Source organism: Bombyx mori, chromosome 10 (genome assembly GCF_030269925.1).
Source record: "Bombyx mori chromosome 10, ASM3026992v2".
Taxonomy (NCBI): domain Eukaryota; kingdom Metazoa; phylum Arthropoda; class Insecta; order Lepidoptera; family Bombycidae; genus Bombyx; species Bombyx mori.
The window spans coordinates 7,248,860-7,270,121 of NC_085116.1; the positions used below are offsets into that span (position 1 = coordinate 7,248,860).

Sequence of the window (21,262 nt, forward strand, 5' to 3'; positions counted from 1 at the left end):
TGTGGAGTCGCTCGAGGAGTTCATCCGAAGGCTAGCTCGTAATCTTTACGAGCGGGCTGACGGTGAACCCCACGAGCATATCTACAATTTAGCTACCTTGCACGCTAGGCCACCTGATGGTCGGGCGCTACCAAGGGAGCTACTGGAACCCCCGGCTATGGTAAGATAGTCGGCTTAATCGGAGTGATATGGGAGTGCTCATAATGAGTGCCTCCATGGGACTGAGTTGTCCACACTCGTCATTTTCCCCCCACATTGTTGGGCTGCCCCCTATGGGGACCCATTTCAACCACCCCCGTGGGTGGACCACTCCCCCGTCAGGAGAGTGTTATTTTATTCGGTTCATCCTCGCGACGGTCTTCCCCTTCTGGGGAGCCCTGAGCGGGTGAGCGCCTAACTAGTGCCGCGGCCTGGGTCCGGTGGCGGGCCCCGGAACATTTGCTGACTGTTGTCTATCTGCTTTTGTAAATATTAGTGTAGTTAGCTTTAGTTAGTCTGTAGTTGAAGTAGAAAGCGAAAAAAAAAAAAGAAGCAGAGGACAGCAGCCGGCGCAGGGGTGCGTCGTAATATCAAGCCCATCGTATTATATATATGTATATATTTTTATATTTTTGTCGATGCGAGTGTGCTGAGCACGCTACGAACAGCCCCCCCTTATCCCGTCTTGCATATATTCCACCCCTGCCCTGTGTGGCAGGGAGCTGCTGCCCGTGCAGTGGGGTTTGCCCCGAGGCCCGCTCCGTGCCCCCTTTTTGGGTAGGTACCATCACCCTGCCTATTTCTGCCGTGAAGTAGTAATGCATTTCGGTTTGAAGGGTGGGGCAGCCGTTGTAACTATACTGTGACCTTAGAACTCTTATCTCAAGATGGGTGGCGGCATTTACGTTGTAGATGTCTATGGGCTCCGGTAACCGCTTAAAACCAGGTACTTAGGCCGTGAGCTCGTCCAACGGATCTAAGCAATAAAAAAAAATACTTTTAGATTATGTACCTAATCATAGGTAAAATTAAAAAAAAGAACTGAAAGAAAGAAAAAACCATCATCCAAACAGAAAGAAAAACGACAAAGCCAAATTTTGATTTTGTGGCAGTTTTGATATATGTCATATCAAATGTTTTCGCAGACCTTAAATTTTACCAATAACCAATATGAAACGCGTGGGACACCTATTTATCAAACAAAATATTTTGTGGATTTTCACTTAATTTTGTCAACTTCATTTTCAATGTACTATGTCTGGATTATTTAATGGGAATCACTTAAGAAAGGTGAGCGAACAAAAGTACTTGTATAGAAGGTATTTGATGTCATTCACTTACCTTCGATGACGTATCTGATAAAATATACATCGCTGTGGGTCCAGACAAGCATACATAAGTTATGAAACGTCAGATTTGTTTGACCTGTGAGATGACAACGTTGGATGCCTGGTGCTCAAATGACCGGGCGCCCCCGTAGTTTATTGATCCCGTAGAATTCTTAATGTCAGGTTATTTTGTACTGAATATAATACATATTTATTTTGATTACAAAACTAGCTGACCCGGCAGACTTCGTAGTGTCTCAATAGATAAATAAAACACCCAAACTTTTGTATAAAATAAACTTAAAACAAACAAAAGGAATCCGTCCGACGGGGGACACATCAAAGGGAAAGCAAAATTGTTATTTTGATTGAAATAATTCAAGACCAAAATTAGCCAAATCGGTCCAGCCGTTCTCGAGTTTGAGCGAGAATAACGAACAGCAATTCATTTTTATATATACACCATTATTTTATAACTAGTACAAAAATTTTAAGGGCATATTAGGGAAGACATTATTATCATATATGTGACGGAAAAATCTCATAATACCTTTAAATAGCAAAGTTATTATCATTTGTTTATTGTAAAAAATCTCACTGAAATCATGGACATATTACTTTACAATCCATTCATTAGTTCATTGAACTTCATTGATGGTATTCCGTCCTACTCATTCGCATTCGTACTGTCGCACTTGTGACGTAGATGGCCTTAGACAATAAAATGAAACAAAAGAACATGTGATGCAGTTACCTACTTTATTTAATTTTCTAAATTCTAACCTCTCCGTCATATTCATCCGGGCTTAGGACCGGCAAAATTACCTTTTTACAATTAATTAAATACGTATGTGATTAGAAAACAATAAACAAATATTACAATAAAATAAGGTATTCTGTACTAAAAGAAAAGAGAAATTTTGGCATATTTATGAAGTTAGAATCAGGTGCTATTTACAATAATTATTTACATAGGTATTATTTACTAAACTTACAAGTATTTCAATTGTCCTTCGAAATGTCCGCCACTATTGTTAATACACAGACAGGCTCGTTTATTTAAATTGTTTTTAACGAGAGAAGTACGCTTCTCTGTCTTTTCACTTCGTGAATAGCGTCCAATATGCGCTGTTTTAATCGTTCGAGCCTAATTCGCTCGCTTCTGTGCACACGTCTCTTAATTTCACTCCACAAAAAGAAGTCCATGGGCGTTAATTCTTGAGATTTCCTGTAGTGATATGGATGTAATCCAGCCTTATTAATAATCTTCCAGGCACAGGACTGGCTGATGTTAAATCGTCGGTCAGCGTCATTTGGACTGCGCCGGGGATCCTCTTCAAAATACGCTAGTACATCGTCGTACAGATTTTGTGACAACGCCGGTCTTCCTCGTTCTTGACGTACGTAGGTGACCGTGCGTGGAATGAACCGTGATCTAGTAAACGCTGGTAAGCATTTACCACGGTTCGCACATTTGGCTGTCGAGCGTTCGGGTGTCTTCCCTGTACATACGTACAGCTGCACTCGCGTTTTCTCCACTCAAAAAGTACGCACGAAGCATAGCTACATACTCCCGTGATGTGAACTGATAAGCCATCGCGTCAGGGAAAACTTAAACAAACAACTGTTGCAACGAAAAAATGCATGCGCACACTTCCGATAACAATTTAGCACTGTTTTTTGTCGTTCTTGCGTCGGGGCGCGGCGCGGGCGCAGAGGGACAAGGGGTGGTTGGTGGGCTTCGACTTGAGTTTCCAGGAATTTATCAATGGAGCAGCGCCCCGTAGGTACCCAAACCCCGCCGCACGTACCTACTATCGGTCATTGATTGTTTTTTTTTATAATTATTTAGCATTTACCAGTTATTACGTATTTTTGTGGACAGTTTTGAGACTTAGTGTTTTTTATTTTTTAACTACACAAATATGATTAGTTAAAGATACTTAGAGCCCAGTTAAATTTTTTGTACTAATTAAAAAATAGGGGTGTATAGATAGATTAATTAAAAATATCAGAAGGTTCGAAGTTATTGATAATTATTAGAAGTAAATTCATTTTAAACGTCAAAATACATCCTTGTATTAATTGTTTTTCATTTCAAACGAAATATCAATTTTATGACTATTCAAGAAAATCATTGATGGTTGCTTTAACTATTTTTGGAGCGAACAGGTTGCACACAAGTACCTTCATGTATCATAAAAGATTCATGATGATGCCTACTTGAATATTGTAAATGTAACCAATTCTTTTTCTTTCTCGAATAATAGTTTAAATGCTGTATTATGTAATATTTTGGAAAATTCTATTTATTACCTTGAACTTATCACGTGAAAGTATCCCTACTTAATATTATATATGTAGGAGTCTATCTTGTTTGACAGGACAGGATATTTAATTTTTACAGTTATTTAGTGGTACAACACGAGGCATTACGTGTTTTCATAGAAAGCTGCAATTTAATTAGTTGTTTTTGTAAAAATCGCCCAAACCTCAACAAATCTTACATTGAATAATGTAAGATTCATAACTTTTTTTTTAGTTGTAGAAGAAATTAAGTCATGCACATAAACAAAAACGGAGACTAAACTAACAGATTTATGTCTACTTCGCCTATATTTTATTTTTTCTTCATTACGAAACGAAACTACATCTTTTCCGCCGTTCTAAGATATACATTATATATTATATAAGTTACAAAAATAAAACCAAAGAAAGGTTTAGACAAATATAAAATGAAAAATACAAAAATCGATCCTTTATTTTCCCGACTGCTGAAGGATGGTGATTTTTTTTTATTCCCTACCTATACGCCGGTAGCTTAGGGGCTACTCGTATTCCAGCTACGCCCGGACGGGTGGGTTAGATAGGAATAGATAATTCTATTCCATGGGTGAGCTCACAGGCTCAACCTGAGAGAATTTGCTAACACTAGCCGTAGCAAGTGTAGTCCTTCGCAAAATCTTACCGGATCCGAATCGCGACCCACTGAGAAGATCCGGCTAGAAACTCAGTGGCTGATGGTAATGTTTTCCAAACGTATATATGTATATTTCTTTGTCTCAGTTGTGATGTAGCTATTGGTATGTTATTTTAAATGGTGTCCGAGAAAAATCTCTAAAAACTGTCGAATAACCAAATGGTGTTAAATAAAATAAATTATTTAACGAAACAAATTCTACTGCATCATTAAAAAAATCATTAAAATAGATACCAAACACTATAGTTTAAACATACATTGAATGTTAGCATTGGTATTTCAGGCGGTGATGTTTTTTAAACTACAACATTTGTTATACAATTTCATTTGCTTGTTTATGCTATGTAAGGGGGAAATATAAAATTTAGTCTGTTGGAAGAAAAAAAGGGCAACACGAAATGTCACGATTTTAATTTTTGGGATATCGACTCACTTTAAAAGATATTTCGCCCAAATATAGTAAATGATAAATGATTAACTTGTAACTGTGCGATCAGAAATATCGACATTAACTTTACAATTAACTAAGACTGCTTCTATTACACTTTTTTGAATGCGGAATAAAAAAAATGTGATCTGTAAACAAAAAATAAATTAGGTATAATTATAATACTTAAGAAATATATCAGACTGCTATAATTCGGCGAATAGAATGAAAGACATATTTTGAATAATGTCTACGATTTATAAATAAACTAATTCCTGACTATACTTGAAATCTATACTTGGCTTCGATTTGAAATAATATATAATGTTTCGAGCTGAGTGTATTAGGCTTGAATTATGTGTTTCTTGAAGTATACAACATAATACATACAAGCTTAGCGGTGGGTTGCGGTAGACTGAAATATAAAAAAAATCTCGCAGTTTCACCCTAATGTTTTATTTGGCTTTTTTTCCAAAACATGTTCAGTTATTTTAATACAAAGAGGTTTCAAGTTTTACTGGTGGTAGAACGTCTTGTGAGTCCGCACGGGTAGGTACCACCACACTGCCTATTTCTGCCGTGAAGCAGTAATCCGTAAGCAGTAATCAGTAAAACTCGGTTTGAAGAGTGGGGCATCCGTTGTACTGTAAAAACGGAGACTTAGAACTCGTCTCAAATTGGGTGGTGGCATTTACATTGTAGATGTCTGGGCTCCGGTAACAACTCCAGGTGGGCCGTGAGCTGATCCACCCATCGAAGCGATAAAACAAAATACTGGTCATTTTTCAATATAAGTGGGTAGAACAAAAAAGAAACACAAAACATTGAATGCGGGGTGCATCGCAAATACGCAACTTAAGTGTTAACTTTTATTTTCCTATTCTTTTGTTTGCCATCCGACCTTTTCCTTACGATAGATCACGTGGCTTTTACCATGTTGTGAAAGTGAATACGGTCTGAAGTGAAGTCACTCGCCGAGAAAACGTGTCCCGGGAATAAATTACAATATTTCTGATTGTTTATCGTTCTAAGTCCTCGATTAGAATTTGGAAATATTCTCTTCATTATCATTTAACAAGGTGTCGAAATTGTTGTTAGGATTTTATTTCTCTTCTCGCAGTCAACGAAACGGACCGAAATATTTCTACTCTAGTTACAATTTAACGTACAATTTAACGTGACTTGATTTTTTTTAATTTTTTTTATTGCTTAGATGTGTGGACGAGCTCACAGCCCACCTGGTGTTAAGTGGTTACTGGAGCCCATAGACATCTACAACGTAAATGCGCCACACACCTTGAGATATAGTTCTAAGGTCTCAGTATAGTCACAACGGCTGCCCCACCCTTCAAACCGAAACGCATTACTGCTTCACGGCAGAAATAGGCGGGGCGGTGGTACCTACCCGTGCGGACTCACAAGAGGTCCTACCACCAGTAATTACGCATATTATAATTTTGCGGGTTTGATTTTTACTGCACGATGTTATTCCTTCACCGTGGAAGTCAATCGTGAACATTTGTTGAGTACGTATTTCATTAGAAAAATTGGTACCCGCCAGCGAGATTCGAACACCGGTGCATCGCTCGATACGAATGCACCGGACGTCTTATCCTTTAGGCCACGACGATTTCAAAATTTGATTGTGAACCGTTTGTAATATTTGTATTATTTTCTAGATTAATCGTCCCAATAAATTATATTCGAATTTGCCGTTCTCAAATTTTTCGATATTGTCGAAGAGCCAACGAAAGAACTTATCCCAAATGGTTAATATCGGTCATAGACATTAGTAAAGCCAAGAATGAGAGCACAGTCAAGACGTTATCTACTGCTCAGGCGTAATTCAGACCTCTTTATGAAAAAGGACATTACATAGCGTTGTGGTAACACTGAGAGGAAACGTTATAATGAATTTGTGAAGTATTCAAATCTTAATAGAACTTGTGGGTATCATGTTTCGAGATAGACGATGCTGCGGTGCAAGTAGCTTTTTGGCCCTTTCCTATTGTAGTTAATAAGAAATCACAGGAACACGTCATGTTAACAATTTACTAAAACTACTTTTAAACTTTAATCTCGCGTTAGGCTCATGTAAACAATTGTCAGGTTGAGCCATTAAAGGAGTTTTAATTTTGTCTATGACTTGCGAATTTTTTTAATTGGCATATGTTGACGATAACTTATAAATCATTTTTGATAATCCCAAGGAAGTGTTGTGTACTTGTTCTGCAAAAGTATTGAATTTTCGTACTTGAAATAATAGCATGTTCTATATTATGTAAAAGCATGTTGTAAATACCGTAGTTGTTGTAGGTACCGTAAAAACGTCGTGGCTATTGATGAGATAATTTGCTGTATTTCATAATTTGTCTAATCAGCCTATTCACATTAAATTTGCGACAAACAAAAAGTATTCGCTCCTTTATAGCAAGCAAGGACATTCTTATTTTAGGTTTAAATACAAAAAAAAAACTATTTTTAAACTGTTTTTCATTACTAATGTGCTTAAGTTATTAATCGTTCTGAATGAAGGCATTCAACACGCGCCGCGTCGTATGTGTAATTGTGAACGTTGCCGCGTTGGTTGGTTCGAGTCAGATAAGCGGGCAAGAGGCAGCCGATGCCGGCGTTGGCAGAGGTCAGTATTGACGTCAATGGAATCACGTGACCACATTGCACGACCGCTGTGATACCTACAAACAGGTTTGTAGTCAGTGTGTATTCTGAAACAGTCCAAGTTCTTTGGAATTTGTCTATGCATGGTTTTGTAATGGTCGTATTTGGGGGCACGAAAGTTCGGTCGATTATTTATAATGCGTTTTTACTAGTCTGCAATATATAGTTTCGTTATGAGTACCATCCCTAGACCGTGCTCCGTGATTTTGTGTTCTATTCCATAATATTACTGTTTTACCTCATAAAGTAGGCCACTATTATACATATGCGAAGTAGTTACTTTGCATGTGTCTTGTATGAACGACGGAAAGTGGTAATTTAAGATGCGATAAAAGTCTTAATATGTATTCGGAATAAATTTTGTGTGCGAACTTCGCGTTAATTTTTTATTTTTTTACTGAGTGTTTTGGCCCACCCTTAGGTAGTTTACTCGAGTTAAAGAAACAAAGACTGTGGGTAAGATTACCCAATCCAAATAAACACACCTATTGAATTCGCAGAGTGATTGCCGTCGTGTGATAAGCCAATAATTTTATATTAAATGAGATTTGACATGACACTGTTGATAAGTTACATAAGTTTTATTTTTAAGCGACAACTGTTTGCGCTTAGTAATGACTAACGCGCAATAAAAAATACACTCATTTGTTGAAAAGACTCTTTGACTACTTAATATACGTGGAGGTTATTACCACTGAAGCCGTCTGTGTCAAACGCAGTTCTAAGTTTTTATTTTGTTTCTGTCTATGAACACCCCGACTGGATCCATTCGTCTTAAGTCGTTAACGAAGCCCATTGGCCTAACAGAGAAGCAGGAGATTAAAATCAATAGTTGCGCAAAGCAAAATTTGCGGAGTGGATTTTTTATTACACGATGTTATTATGTTCCTTCATCTCGGAATGAGTTCATGCTACATACCCGGTCCTGTGGACCGAATGGTAAACAGTTGACGTCGTCCTAAGCACGTCATTACGGATCCTCCCGATCCATTAACGGTACTTTTAGGTACCTCAAGCACTGGTCACCGTTATTAAATTAACCTATAGGCACAGCCCACTGAGTTTCTCGTGGGATCTTCTCAGTGGGTCGCGTTTCCGATCCTGTGGTAGATTCTGCGAAGGACGGCTCTTGCTAGGGCCAGTGTTAGCAACACCTCCGGTTTGTGCCCCGAGAGCTCACATACACGCCAGGGTAATACTGATATAGCCTTGAGAGCCTCTCAAGGCTATATCAGGTACAGGAGAAAAAAAGAGTTCATGGAAACGAGGTCGATGCATAAAAAAATAAATCGATTCTGGCATGCAGTATTGGATCATCGGCATAGTTGCTTGATACGATTATACAAAAGGCGTATTACGCTTTAGAAATAAATGTGAATGTAAGTTTGTTTGTTACGCTTTCACACGAAAACTACTCAACCGATCATCATGAAACTTGGTACACATATTCTTGGAGGTATTAGAAGTAGCATAGGATACTTTTTATTAATAAAAAAAAAATATTTTTTACGAAAAATTAAAAAATTGTTTGTCAAAAAATCTCAAAATCTAGCTTCTTCAACGCCATCAACCGGTTCAGTAATGAATTTTCAATCCTGAGTACTGTAAATGAAGTCGCGGGTAAAATTTAGCGTTATGCCAAAGTAACTATTCCACGCGGACGAAGTCGCGGGCAAATGCTAGTATTTTTATAAATATTAAAAGAGCTCGTCGTGATCAACTGTATGAAAATATTAATGACGTATTTAAAATATTATATTTTTACCTCTTCAGTCACAAGTGCGTGCCTGTCCGAGTTTTATTTTAATTTATATCATAATTTGTTTAGTAGTTTAAAAATACACTCAAAGGCACTCATCGCCTAAAATACCTTCGAGACATTATCTGAATATTAAGGATGAGCCAACATGCATGCAAGACACTGATGCCCTTTGTTTAAAACACATCATTATTTATTATTTTATACGTCGCACTGCTGTATTACATCATACTTTCGATAATAATAACGTAAAACTATATTACATAAATACATTGTTATACATACATGAAACAAAATAACTAATTGAATATTATATTTAATTAGTTATTACGTGAACATTCGTCTTGCTGCACCGTTATTTTTTTTAAGTAAGTAAAAGTAACGAATAATAATCAACAAATTTTAACTTGCTACCTTCACGTCCTAAGTTATAAGAACTAGTAGTGAAATATATAAAAAATGAGGAAAAAAAATTGTTATTATTTTACTAGAGCATACATAAAGTGTGTATCAAGTCGGCATTGACATCAAAGTTTATTTTGTATCGTATCTAATAATGAAAACGCACGCTAACTTTTGAGACGTAGCGCATCATTTCTTTGCGGAAAAAAATGGGTTGTAAGACCAACACGAAAGGGCACATAGCATAACACTAAATTTAATTTAATTATTTCATTTATTTCTAACAACTAGATATGGTCATTAAACTTTCATGTTCATTAAACCAGCAAGCTGTTCCTTTGTTGTCTTATCGAAATTGCCTGCACTGTTATAATAGCAATGATAATCTCAATTGAGGCAGAAAATGTAAGGCGCTTTCATATACAAATACGAACGTGAACTGGAGGTATGTTGTTGTGTTGTATGGCTTTGACACAATAAAAAAAGCCAAGTCATGTATCATTTGTACCGATAACACATAAGGCAAAGCGCACCTAGATCCCGAAAACTGAACATATTTTTTTCTAATGAGAGATGTACTTAACAAATGTTCACGATTGACTTCCACGGTGAAGGAATAACATCGTGTAATAAAATCAAACCAGCAAAATTATAGTTTGCGTAATTACTGGTGGTAGGACTTCGTGTGAGTCCGCACGGGTAGGTACCGCCACTCTACCTATTTCTGCCGTGAAGCAGTAATGCGTTTCGGTTTGATGGGCGGGGCAGCCGTTGTAACTATACTAAGACTCATATCTCAAGGTAGGTGGCGGCATTTTCGTGGGCTGTGAGCTCGTCCATCCATCTACGCAATAAATTTTTTTTAATGAAAACATCAACTCTGACTTGAAATGTATTTAATTTTTTTATGAGGCAGTATTCACTATGGTAACTTATAATTTGTTGCACATTTTGAACTGAAACAAATATAAAGCCATAAATAATGTTCCGTGTACCGATGTCATGTAATGTTATGTTAAGTTATAAATAGATTTTCAAAATATAATACCACCCAACAAGAGCCAACAATAAAAAATCAGAGGGCTGTTTTTTTTTAATGTTGTCCTTATTTCTAAAAGAAATCTCTTCCGAGCAGTCGCTGAAAAAAATATTTATGGGTGGCACAGTGTTGTTTCATTATGATATAACATTTACCATTAATTGTTTATAGCAGTGATTCTCAACCACTGTTCCGCGGCACTTTTGTGTGCCGCCAAATTTCAAAAGTGTGCCGCCAAATTTTGCGAATATATAATAATGTTAATATTATTAAGTTATATCATTTTGAAAGAAAAATATTTTAAACATGAAAATATATTTAAATCCACAAAAAAAAAAAAAGTATATTTTAGTTTATTTCGTATATTAAAATTTTTTGATAAACTATTTATGCAGTATGTTGTAGTAAGTAAATAATTTTTATCTTTTTTTTTGTGTGCCGCCAAATTTTGAAATCGTTAAATATGTGCCGCAACAAAAAAAGGTCGAGAATCACTGGTTTATAGGTAATAAATACAATAACAGTGTGTTTGATTTTGCTTTGTTCTTATACGTGGTCGTTTTATTTCACTACTATTTTTATACTTAACTCATGTACATAATACATATAAATCTATCACCAAAAAAATTGAAACAAAATACCTGTAGTAAATAAATATTAAAACCATAGATCACAGGGTGAATAGTTTTATACGTTATAGTACGTTTGCTGTGGACCTTGAAGTGACAAAAAAGGTGGCCAGCATTTATTAAAGTGTTATAATCTAATTTTGTGTACAATGACCTCAGATCACAAAAACTGTTCTTACACAGTTTGGAGAAAAAAATGTTCGTGTATTCTTACGTTTGTTATATTGAATTTAGTTTTTTTTTGTGGAACTTTACTTGCTAGTGAAACAGAATTGAAGGTATAGTCGATTTTTTTTATAAATTAGGTATCGTAAACTCTACATTGTTTTTTATATATCTAGAGTAGATCAACTTGAATGATCCGACTATAAAGTCGCACCATAAGGTAATAAACCAGAACTCTTTGGAGCATACCCATGGCATGGTAGAAGCAGTGTAGTGTCTTCGTCGCTCAAATCAAGCAGACTTGTGGCTAAGATGTACCGTAATTGCGCATCCAGAAAGACGATGTTTCACTTCTACATGTCGACACTTCGAACGGGGGAACACGAGAGAGGCATAGTTCTTTATTCTCTCCTACCGACGCCGAAAGTTCGGTTTTCGTCCCGCTGTACAGGGAAGAAAGTGTAACTTTTTCTCCCTGGGTACAAGTGCGCATGCGCGTTAGTGTCTACGTGTGCTCTCACGCACCTAAAATTCTCCGCTATTGTTGTGCTCGGGTAATTTGCAATATTGTGTTTAGTGTAAAAGTGAAATAAACAAAAGGCAATAAAATTTAATAGTGAAGTATTAAACAAAGATGAGTTCATCAGAAAGTTGTTATTCAATTAGTAGTAGTTTATTTAAAAATAAAAAAACAGCTAAATTGTTTTTTTTATGAGTGGGAAGGCAATGTACTATTCTCTATGCACCGATCGCCGTCGTCAGATTGTAAGAGGGTTTACGCCCAGCTCCTCTGTGAACGGAGGCAACCTCCTACGGTGACCCGGTTCAGGGCGACCAACGACTATGAGAGCGTAGAATGCGTGGTCATCATCAACATCATCAACAGCCCACAGTGGTCCACTGCTAGACATAGGCCTCTCCCAATCCACACCACTGAGCCCGGTCTACGGCTCTCCTCATCCACTTCTTGCCGACCACCGTTCGGAGGTCATCGCACCACCTAGCCAGGGTGCGTCTCACGTTACATCTTCCGTTGCGCGGTCTCCGTCTGCTCCAGTGATCGTCAGTTAGATATATGGCCAGCCATATATGCCGTATAGGCCAGGAATGCATGGTGCGGTGCGTAAATTGAAATAAAAGAGCGACCGGTTGGTGGTATTCCGGCATACCCGATCCTGTGGACTGAATGGACGACGTCGCGCTAAACACGTCATTACGGATCCTCCCGATCCATTACCGGTGGTTTTAGATACCTCAAGCACCGGTTCTCGTCCTCGCCGAACCCGTCGCTTGCGACGAAGGGCTCGATGAGTAAATTAACCCATAGACACAGCCCACTGAGTTTCTCGCCGGATCTTCTCAGTGGGTTGAGTTTCCAATCCGGTGGTACATTCTGCGAAGTACCACTTTTCTAGGGCCAGTGTTAGCAACACTTCCGGTTTGAGCCCCGAGTGCTCAGCTACACGCTAAGCTAAACCTGAAATAACCTCTCCAGACTATAGGTATTTATAGGTAGGTCATTGGTAGGAAAAAGAAAGAAAAAAAGGTATCCCGGAACACCAGTGGCACTGGGGCCGCCGCCAATCGTGATGGCCGATGTAGAAACGATTTGGCCGGCAAATCCATAGATTTAAATATTTTACATACAATTCAGTTCGCTTCAGTTATCTACTGTTATGCAACGATTATAAACTAAACTATCAAAGTTCAAATGTCGAAATACTTCAACTTTTTATTCAAATTATAATATTCATCGATCAATAAATTTATGTTATCTAACATTAGCAATATGTAACTAAGATTTTGGGACATACGTTGTAAATCACTTCGAGTTTGAAATAAATTTATGACGTCTCGAACGGGCCAGGGATACAGTAAAGCATAAATTAAACTGATGAAATATACGGAACATCGGCAAAGTTGTATTTTATCATTTAAAAGACTTCAAGAAAATATAATTAATTTGTCTGCTGCATATGTCTGCTAACCACGGATCTAACTGTAGAATGTTTCAACGCATTTTAGCGAACGACGCACGATCGCATCCACAAATCGTTTATTTCGATACATTCAATTTCCGGATATTTAACTCTGGCGAGGAAATAAACATCAAAGATTAGTTTTACGAGCCATGACTGATGCGCTCGTTTCGCATCGGCAGTCTGAACTTGCTATAATTTTACGCTCTATTTAACTTTCAGGAAATCGTTCAATATATATATTACAGAATGGAATGGAATGGAAATAGCTTATCTTTTTTATTATTGCCTAGACGGGTGAATGAGCTGACGGCCTGACTGCTTATAGTGGCTACTGGAGCTCATAGGCACCAGAACGTGAATGACCATCTTGAGACCTGATCTAAGAAACTCTAAGTGCTTATTTATAATTTGATATTTTTTCGTAATTCACGTAATTTTAAAATTCGTATTTCAATAGTTAAAATATGTACATTTTCGATAATTTATTTATTTATCGAAGGCCTTTAATTAGCTTCTTTGACGTCAGTTAATTTTTATTCAATGATATCCAAAACAAAGCAGAACATTATTACCGCGAGGCCCGATCGGTCATATTTTAACATCGCAGAACAAAGGAACGCTATGAAAATTTACGAAAAATTCAAATTATGTTTTCGATTTCAAAGAATTGACAAATATGAGATTCTTACCTTTATCCCTTGTGTTTGATCGAGGGTAGTGACACGAGCATAGACCTAATTGAAAATGCAGTGTCATTGCTTTCAAACAAAATAAACGCGATGGTTAATTTGTCAGTATTACGAGTATAAACAGCAAGTCAATGGAAAAGTTCGACACATAAAGGAAATGACTGGAAAATAAAGTTATTGTTTTTCGTTTAAGCGACATAATGTATAATGCTTTAATATAATGCTTCAATAATAATCAGCGCGTTCTTGCTAGTCAGAATGCAATTATTAAAGAAACTTAATCTTAGTTTGTCTTTACAGAATTTTATCGCGCGTAATGAAAAATCATTTCTATAAACAGTGGCTTCCATACTTAAAATTGTGAATTAAAAGATGAAAATTATAATTTAAAAAAACATTACACGAATGCAATGATGAAAATTATTTTCTTACTAATTCAATTTTAAAAACATGAAATATAATTTTAGTTTGACCCCAAGTGTCTACTACGTAGATCCCAAATTTTTGCGTAGCACGGTTCGTGGATTCCTTTGGTCCTCAAAGTGATTGTGGAATGAAGTTCTTTCTACCTTTTTGTCTTTTCTACCTGCATAATAGTGAAAATATCTAACCGATAAGAAAGGAAGAAGAAGAGTGCCTCAGAAGAAATAATAATCGAATTGAAGTCAATGAGGTTCAAATGGCGCGTTCTTACATAAATTACCAGTGAAAAAACTCTTCTGTAATACCAACTGTGTTTATTTAATTGCTATTAACAAATAAAATTTCGAACTAATTATGAAACACATATCTACGCTTTATCATAAGTAGTTGAGAATTCGGTCATCAAAACGATTTTCAAATATCAATCAATTAGGGCTGAGTAGGTAGCCGTCGAGCCCTGTCTGAAGTCACGTAGGCTTCGAGTACAACCTGCGCAGGCAGCTGCGTGGCACGTGCCCTACCTTAATCACTGAAGTGTTTATGCAACAAAACAACAGCATCAATTTTATTCGAAGTTTTCCATATTAACCCGTTTCAATGGCTTTTGATGTTAATTTTAAATTATTATGTCAAAAAGACCTCACATGCTTGCCTTCTTAAGTTTTTCGTTTGTTTTAATAATCAAAGTTAGTAATTACTACCGATTTTATTAATTTGTTACATTTAGTATGAAATTGTCAGTTTCTGAAACGCGTCAAAACATAATGACTTTAATGGCATCAATTTGTTTGCGGCTATAAGTTTTTAATTTATTGCTGAATGGCATTAAGGCCAGTGTGATTTTTATTATTGATACTCTCATTAAGGGGTGATAGCGTTAATTTCGATAGTTAATTTGCCAGCAGCGTACGTGACAAAACTCAACTGTGTCAATCCATTAAGAACAGAAGACCTGATCAAGCTTTAATTGATTATTAATTGCTATTTATCCACTATACATTTTTCAAACATTTTCCTCATGGGTTGCGTGTGAATTATGAACATTATAAAAACACACTGTATGTATGTGTGTATGTATACATTACTAAGACATCATAGCTTTAACATTATGCTAGCTGGTGATGTAATTTTTTCCCTATACATTCGTTGGTAGTCAAAGGGGCTATTTCAACTGCTGTGACTGGTAGGTGAGCTCACGCGGCTCAACCTGAGAGAATGTGCTAGGACTGCCCTTAGCAAGTGCAGTGCTTCGCAGAATCTACCGTTGGATCGGAATCGCGACTTATTAAGACGATCCGGCGAGCAATTCAGTTGATTGTATCTATGGGAGCTAAGTGAAGGTTTTGTCACTAAATCACACACACACACACACACTCTAACATTATGAAAGTAATTAACTAAATAATAATGTGTAGAGAGCACTCGATGTTTGATTAATAATTATGATAAGAATAAATTTTAGGGTGTTCAGAGGTATATGATATTCAGTCGTTATGAGAATAACATTACGAGGAGCATGTTTATTTCATATAGTTCGGTCGGTGTTCCTAAGAAGAGGGCAAAAGACAATGCTCCCGTACGACGTACGTTACAGAAGCAGACGTCCCGGGTAAACGCACTGTTGCCCATGTATTATTCAGGTGATGCATCGTTGACCTCAGTAAATCCCAAACTCTCGACGAACTTGACATTCAATCCCTAAAATGAGAATAAACAAATTACAAGGAAAATAGGAATTAAGGAAAAATGTTGGAAATATGTTCATTGAAATGTTAACCTTCATTGTTCTATTCCATCTATGTTCAAGTGTATAAAGTATTCATGATTTTAATATGAAATCGCACACAAATAAATGTAATTTTATTTGACCATTGTTCTAGTTATTTCTACAAATACGTAAGTCTTAACATTGGTTGCTAACGATTTTTGTCAGGAAAAACATTTAAAGTATTTAATTTCATTATTACTAGACAAAGACTGGTCGCCTTGCGCAACAGATAAATAATTATACACTGTTAATGTGTGATAGAATTTTCCAGATTTTATTAACGAAAAGTAATAGACCGAAGGAGTAAAACTATAATAGAGACGTAGCTGAGGACACAACTAATATTATTTAATTTAAAAAAACAAGTAGGTATAATAGAAAAGTTCGTAGCTTCAAAGGCTTTTGGTTTTTACTGGTTGACCGGAGACCATCGTTTTCATTAAGTGAATTTATCCGTCAAATTTTACACCAGGATCAGGTTAAAGTTTCAGTTGCATTGATAAAACAGCTGATGCGCCCTTTAGATTGCTTCGCAGCGGATATAGGCCGTCCTCACATCCCGCCATACAAACAATTCTCAACGTGCCTTTCCTAATGTCGTAATGTCGCGAAGCAGTAATGCGTTAAATAAGCTGATAGCCTTGAGAGGCTATTTGAGCGTAACCTTAACTAGATGGTGAGCTCACGGGGCTCAAACCTGACGACGTTGCTAACACGAACCCTAGCAAGAGCCGTGTTTCGCAGAATCTACCACCGGATCGGAAACGCGACCCACTAAGAAGATCTGGCGAGAGACTCAGTGGGCTGTGTGGGTTAATTTACTCGTCGAGCCCTTCGTCGCAAGCGATCGGGATGGATCGGGAGGATCCGAAATGACGTATTTTGGGCGACGTCGACTGCTTTCCATTCTGTCCGCAGGATCGGGAATGTAGTTACCGGCGGCCACGATGAGAGGGTTCTCGTGTCGTGCCGCTTTATCGAAGTGGGCTCCGGTAACCACTTAACATTAGGTGGGCTGTGAGGTCGCTCATCCATCTATGCTTTTTCTTAAAGCTTAATTCTGTCGTTAAGCAGTAATGCGTTTCGGTTTGAAGGGCGGGACAGCCGTTGCACTGAAAAACTGAGACTTAAAACTGATGCCTCAAAGTGAAAAGGGTTATTTACGTTGTTAATAATATGTATGGGCTCCTGTGAATAGTTGACACCAGGTAGGCCGTGACCTCGTGCACACATCTTAGCAATAAAAAAGGGTATGTACTATAAAATATATATAATATGATAGAAAATTAGTAGCAGACCTCGAAGAGGCTGGTCCTTCCATACCCTCATATTCTGTTTCATCCTCTAGCATTGCTCGTCCTCACCTTTCCTAAATAATATCGAAAATAAAACAACAGCTTTAAAATCCATTATGCAGTTTCAGTGTCGTCTAAATGGCAGGATATTGTCAATAGTGTATGCATAACAAATCTATTTTTCTACGTCTGATAGCCGACGTCACTTAGGGACGTAACTGCGACTTATTTTATCAATACGAGTTCAGATTTGACATCATTTGTGTTTTTGCTTAGCTTTTTTTGGTTAGAATTAAAGGGCAGGGGAGTTCAATGGTTAATCGATTGCAGATATCACAATAGACTGCTATGAGTTGTCCAGCCTATCCGTCGAACCGGAATGCAGGAATTGTATCAGGAATAGACACGACGGTCGTGCCTCTTGTGCTGATATGGTATTGTCCCCTAAGTCTTGGAAATAGTTTGTGAACACAATGATGTGATACCGTATTTAGAAGAAAAAAAAAAGGACACAAAGTACTTAGTTTAGCGCCATTTAGGGCACACTGGGGAATATGTCAAACTGAATTATAGCTTTTGGAAAAAAAAATACGTATTTTAATTTTGGTATAAAATAAAAGAAAATTTCCTGGATCATCCATCATTCTCCTGTCCTTCTCCAAGTAACCTTGGGTCGGCGCAACATGTTTTCTCCTTCCATACTCCTCTATCATATACCACTTCTTCGCTCACTCCCCTCTTACACATATCGTCTTTCACGCAAGCCATCCATTTCTTCTTAGGTCTACCTCTTCCAAACTTCCACATTTCCTCGTTTCCACGTTTACTGGTATCAGTCGTTTGAAAATGTTTTTTGCCACCATACCATTGAAAATATTGACTATAAACTATTTCTGCAGGTTAAGTGAGAGAAGCCAATTGAAGATTGGTTTAAAACAGAATAAAGTTTCAGAAGAAGGGAAAACGACAACTGTATTTCGGGTTGAATGAAATCGAAATCAACATTCCCTCTTGCAGCATCCAAAACTAAAATGATATTAAGTTTTCAGCTGTGTCTTTATGTTTATTGTCCTTTTGTTATATTCATGGAATGTGTGTGTGTGTGTATCTCAATTATCGTAATGCTAGAAGGCATCAAATTTTCTATAATAACTAATTTACGTAAAAATAAAACAAAGAGACATCGCAGCCCCAAATTAAATCTTATGGGTTATATACCCATAATGTTTATTCGAGGAAACGATATAACACAAAAAATCTATACTTTAAATAATTATTTATTTAGTCTGTTTTCTTTCCTAAAATACGACAGAAATAGGCGAGACTTAGAATTGCATGTACAATTCGCCTTACAAAAGTATAGCGGTATTTTTAGAAGCAACCTTTGACCAAGCAATCGGTATTTCTGATTACTTTAAAACAGCCATGTTTCAAATGTGCTAATTATCAATGGACGAATGTAAAAATATTCTTGCTGACGTTACGCATCAGTTAATGTGCGTATTGGAATTTCCATTTTAGAAATATTCAGTAGCCTTTGTGTAATTTTCTAATATATATACATACGTTGACGTAGTTTCAGGGTTTTTTTTACAAGAAAATGTTTAGAAATCATTAAATTTGGAAAGACTTGCTGTGGTTTTAATGTAAAGCTAGACAATGTTTGAGAAAACTTCGACAATACTAAAAAGATATATTAGTAGAAACACGATGGTAATAACTTTTGGTGGTTTCCAAATTTAAGAACAAAATGGAAACTTTCATTCTTAAACAGAAATATTCATACTTTTTCAGAATACAGGATATCAAAATATAAAAAAAAAAAAAACGATTCGTACCTACATATTACCACGGATCAATATGACTTGCTTGTTATTCAGTATGAAGGGTAAGGGAGTTGTTTATCTGGACGTGATTCTAATTATCTCGACCCTGCAGTAAAGATTCAACAATGTAATATTTCAAATATGGTATTATATAAGGGCGGCGGTATTAAGGGCAGTTTCAAAATAATTAAAACGTTGATAAATTGTAACTTAAGATGAGGATGCGTATAAATATAAACTTAATGTATTAATAGTTAACAAAATAGTAGAGACTGGATGTTTTCGTAGTGTTTTTTAAAAACAGTTCACTGATCTCTTCGAAAATCTAAATGATGAAATCGATAATGTGATTTTATAAAATATAATCTTTCGAGTGTATTTGAATTTTGTGTGCAGTCGTTAAGCATTCACCGGCTATTAAATTGAACTAATAAGTACAAAACTTCCTTTTTCGAGGGAAACACTGTGGAGGGCGATGGCGACATTGAGGGGATTTTACTTTTTCAAAGGAGGCTTGAGGAGAGTCCCCCGCGTTGAACAGTGACTTGGATGTAGCCCTGGCATTGCCCTTGTACACAAGTGACGATAATTATTTACGATCAGGTCCATAAGCCTGTTTGCATTCAATGATAATAAAAAAAGATGTTTTTGAATACAAATGTAAACAAACAAAACTTTACGGTATTTCAAGTCCAATTTTAATTGAATACGGAATGAATTGACTTGACCAGTTGACTACTGACGGAAAAAATTTTTGCCTTTAAAATTATCATGAAAAACCGGTTGTTTGAAGGGTTACGGGTTTTTGTAAATTAATTCAGTTTAGCGGTTCAAGGCTTGATATTTGTTATTGAAGCGTGTCTCGTTTCTCAAACCACACCCATTAAAGTGAGTGCCGTAGAAAGTAAAGCATAAAGAATTTAACAAAGGTTCTTGTAGTATGAAATAATTTAATAATTCTCTTGTATTTTTGTTCAAATTGAAATTTTTAAATATTTTTATTAGTTTAGTTAGTTATTAGTTTTAAGTATAGTACGGTGACCAAGTATCTCTGTGTTCTTCATTATGTCTGGAGTTGGGTCTAAGGGAAGCTGCCAACTAATTTTTTATCACGTTTTTAATTTTACTTTTGGGTCTAACCGTTACCAAATTGTCTGAATTAGGCCAAGGCGATTTTACTTCCGAGTACTACTTATTTCTCGAGGGCTATAACATATCTTTTTTCAAATAACACTTGCGGACAATACAAAACGGTAGGCAGCTAATTGGTTGCACCCTTCACATTGCTGTCATCAATGAGGACGGCAATCACTCACCAGGTGAGCCGTATGCTCGTCCGCCAACGTATGGCATAAAAAAAGGAATTGCTTAAGTACGCAATGGCATGACAGAGCCCTTGGCATTACTAACTTCCAGAAGCGACCTCTGATTATTATGTCTTGTCTACCAAAGCTTGTCTACCAAAGCTTGTCTACCAAAAATAACAATAAAAAATGGCACTACTAAAATATATCATCCAGCTCGAATGAAAATAATAAATACTGTGAACATGACATGTGTAATCTGAGCGTCTTGTCCATATATTAATGTAATGAATAGTAACTAAATTGGGGTCAAATGCGGGTTGAATCATAATTTTATTGGGCGCGACAGATCCAGTCTTATTTTGTGTCGTAGTAGAGAGTTTGTCGGCTGTCACGAAGGAGTCGCGTGCGCGTCAGATACTCGCCCACTAACACTTTTGTCTTTGCTGGTAATTTAATATTTTCATGTAAATTAATCTAGATACTCATGTTGAGATCTTCAATTGTTGTTCATAGAACACGATACAGATTTTAATATCTGTTGATATACATTTATTGCTTCTGTAAAAATCTTATAACACGACACAT

General features: G+C 36.7%; 1 protein-coding gene and 1 long non-coding RNA gene across 5 annotated transcripts in view; one reads left to right on the forward strand and one right to left on the reverse strand.

The window, feature by feature from the left end:
* Positions 1-21,262, reverse strand: part of LOC134199508 (uncharacterized) — a 61,479-nt gene that overhangs the window by 14,189 nt on the left and 26,028 nt on the right. Inside the window, exon 3 of one of the 3 annotated variants that reach the window (XR_009974021.1) lies at positions 14,779-16,179. The exons of 1 other annotated variant lie outside the window; for it this stretch is intronic. This is a non-coding gene — a long non-coding RNA (uncharacterized LOC134199508). Of the gene's footprint in view, positions 1-14,778; positions 16,180-21,262 lie in introns of those variants that run through there. One more of the 3 variants, XR_009974020.1, reaches the window with a different exon arrangement.
* LOC105842530 (inositol-trisphosphate 3-kinase homolog) overlaps positions 1-21,262 on the forward strand; it is a 98,486-nt gene that overhangs the window by 8,256 nt on the left and 68,968 nt on the right. The gene's annotated exons all lie outside the window — the stretch shown is intronic.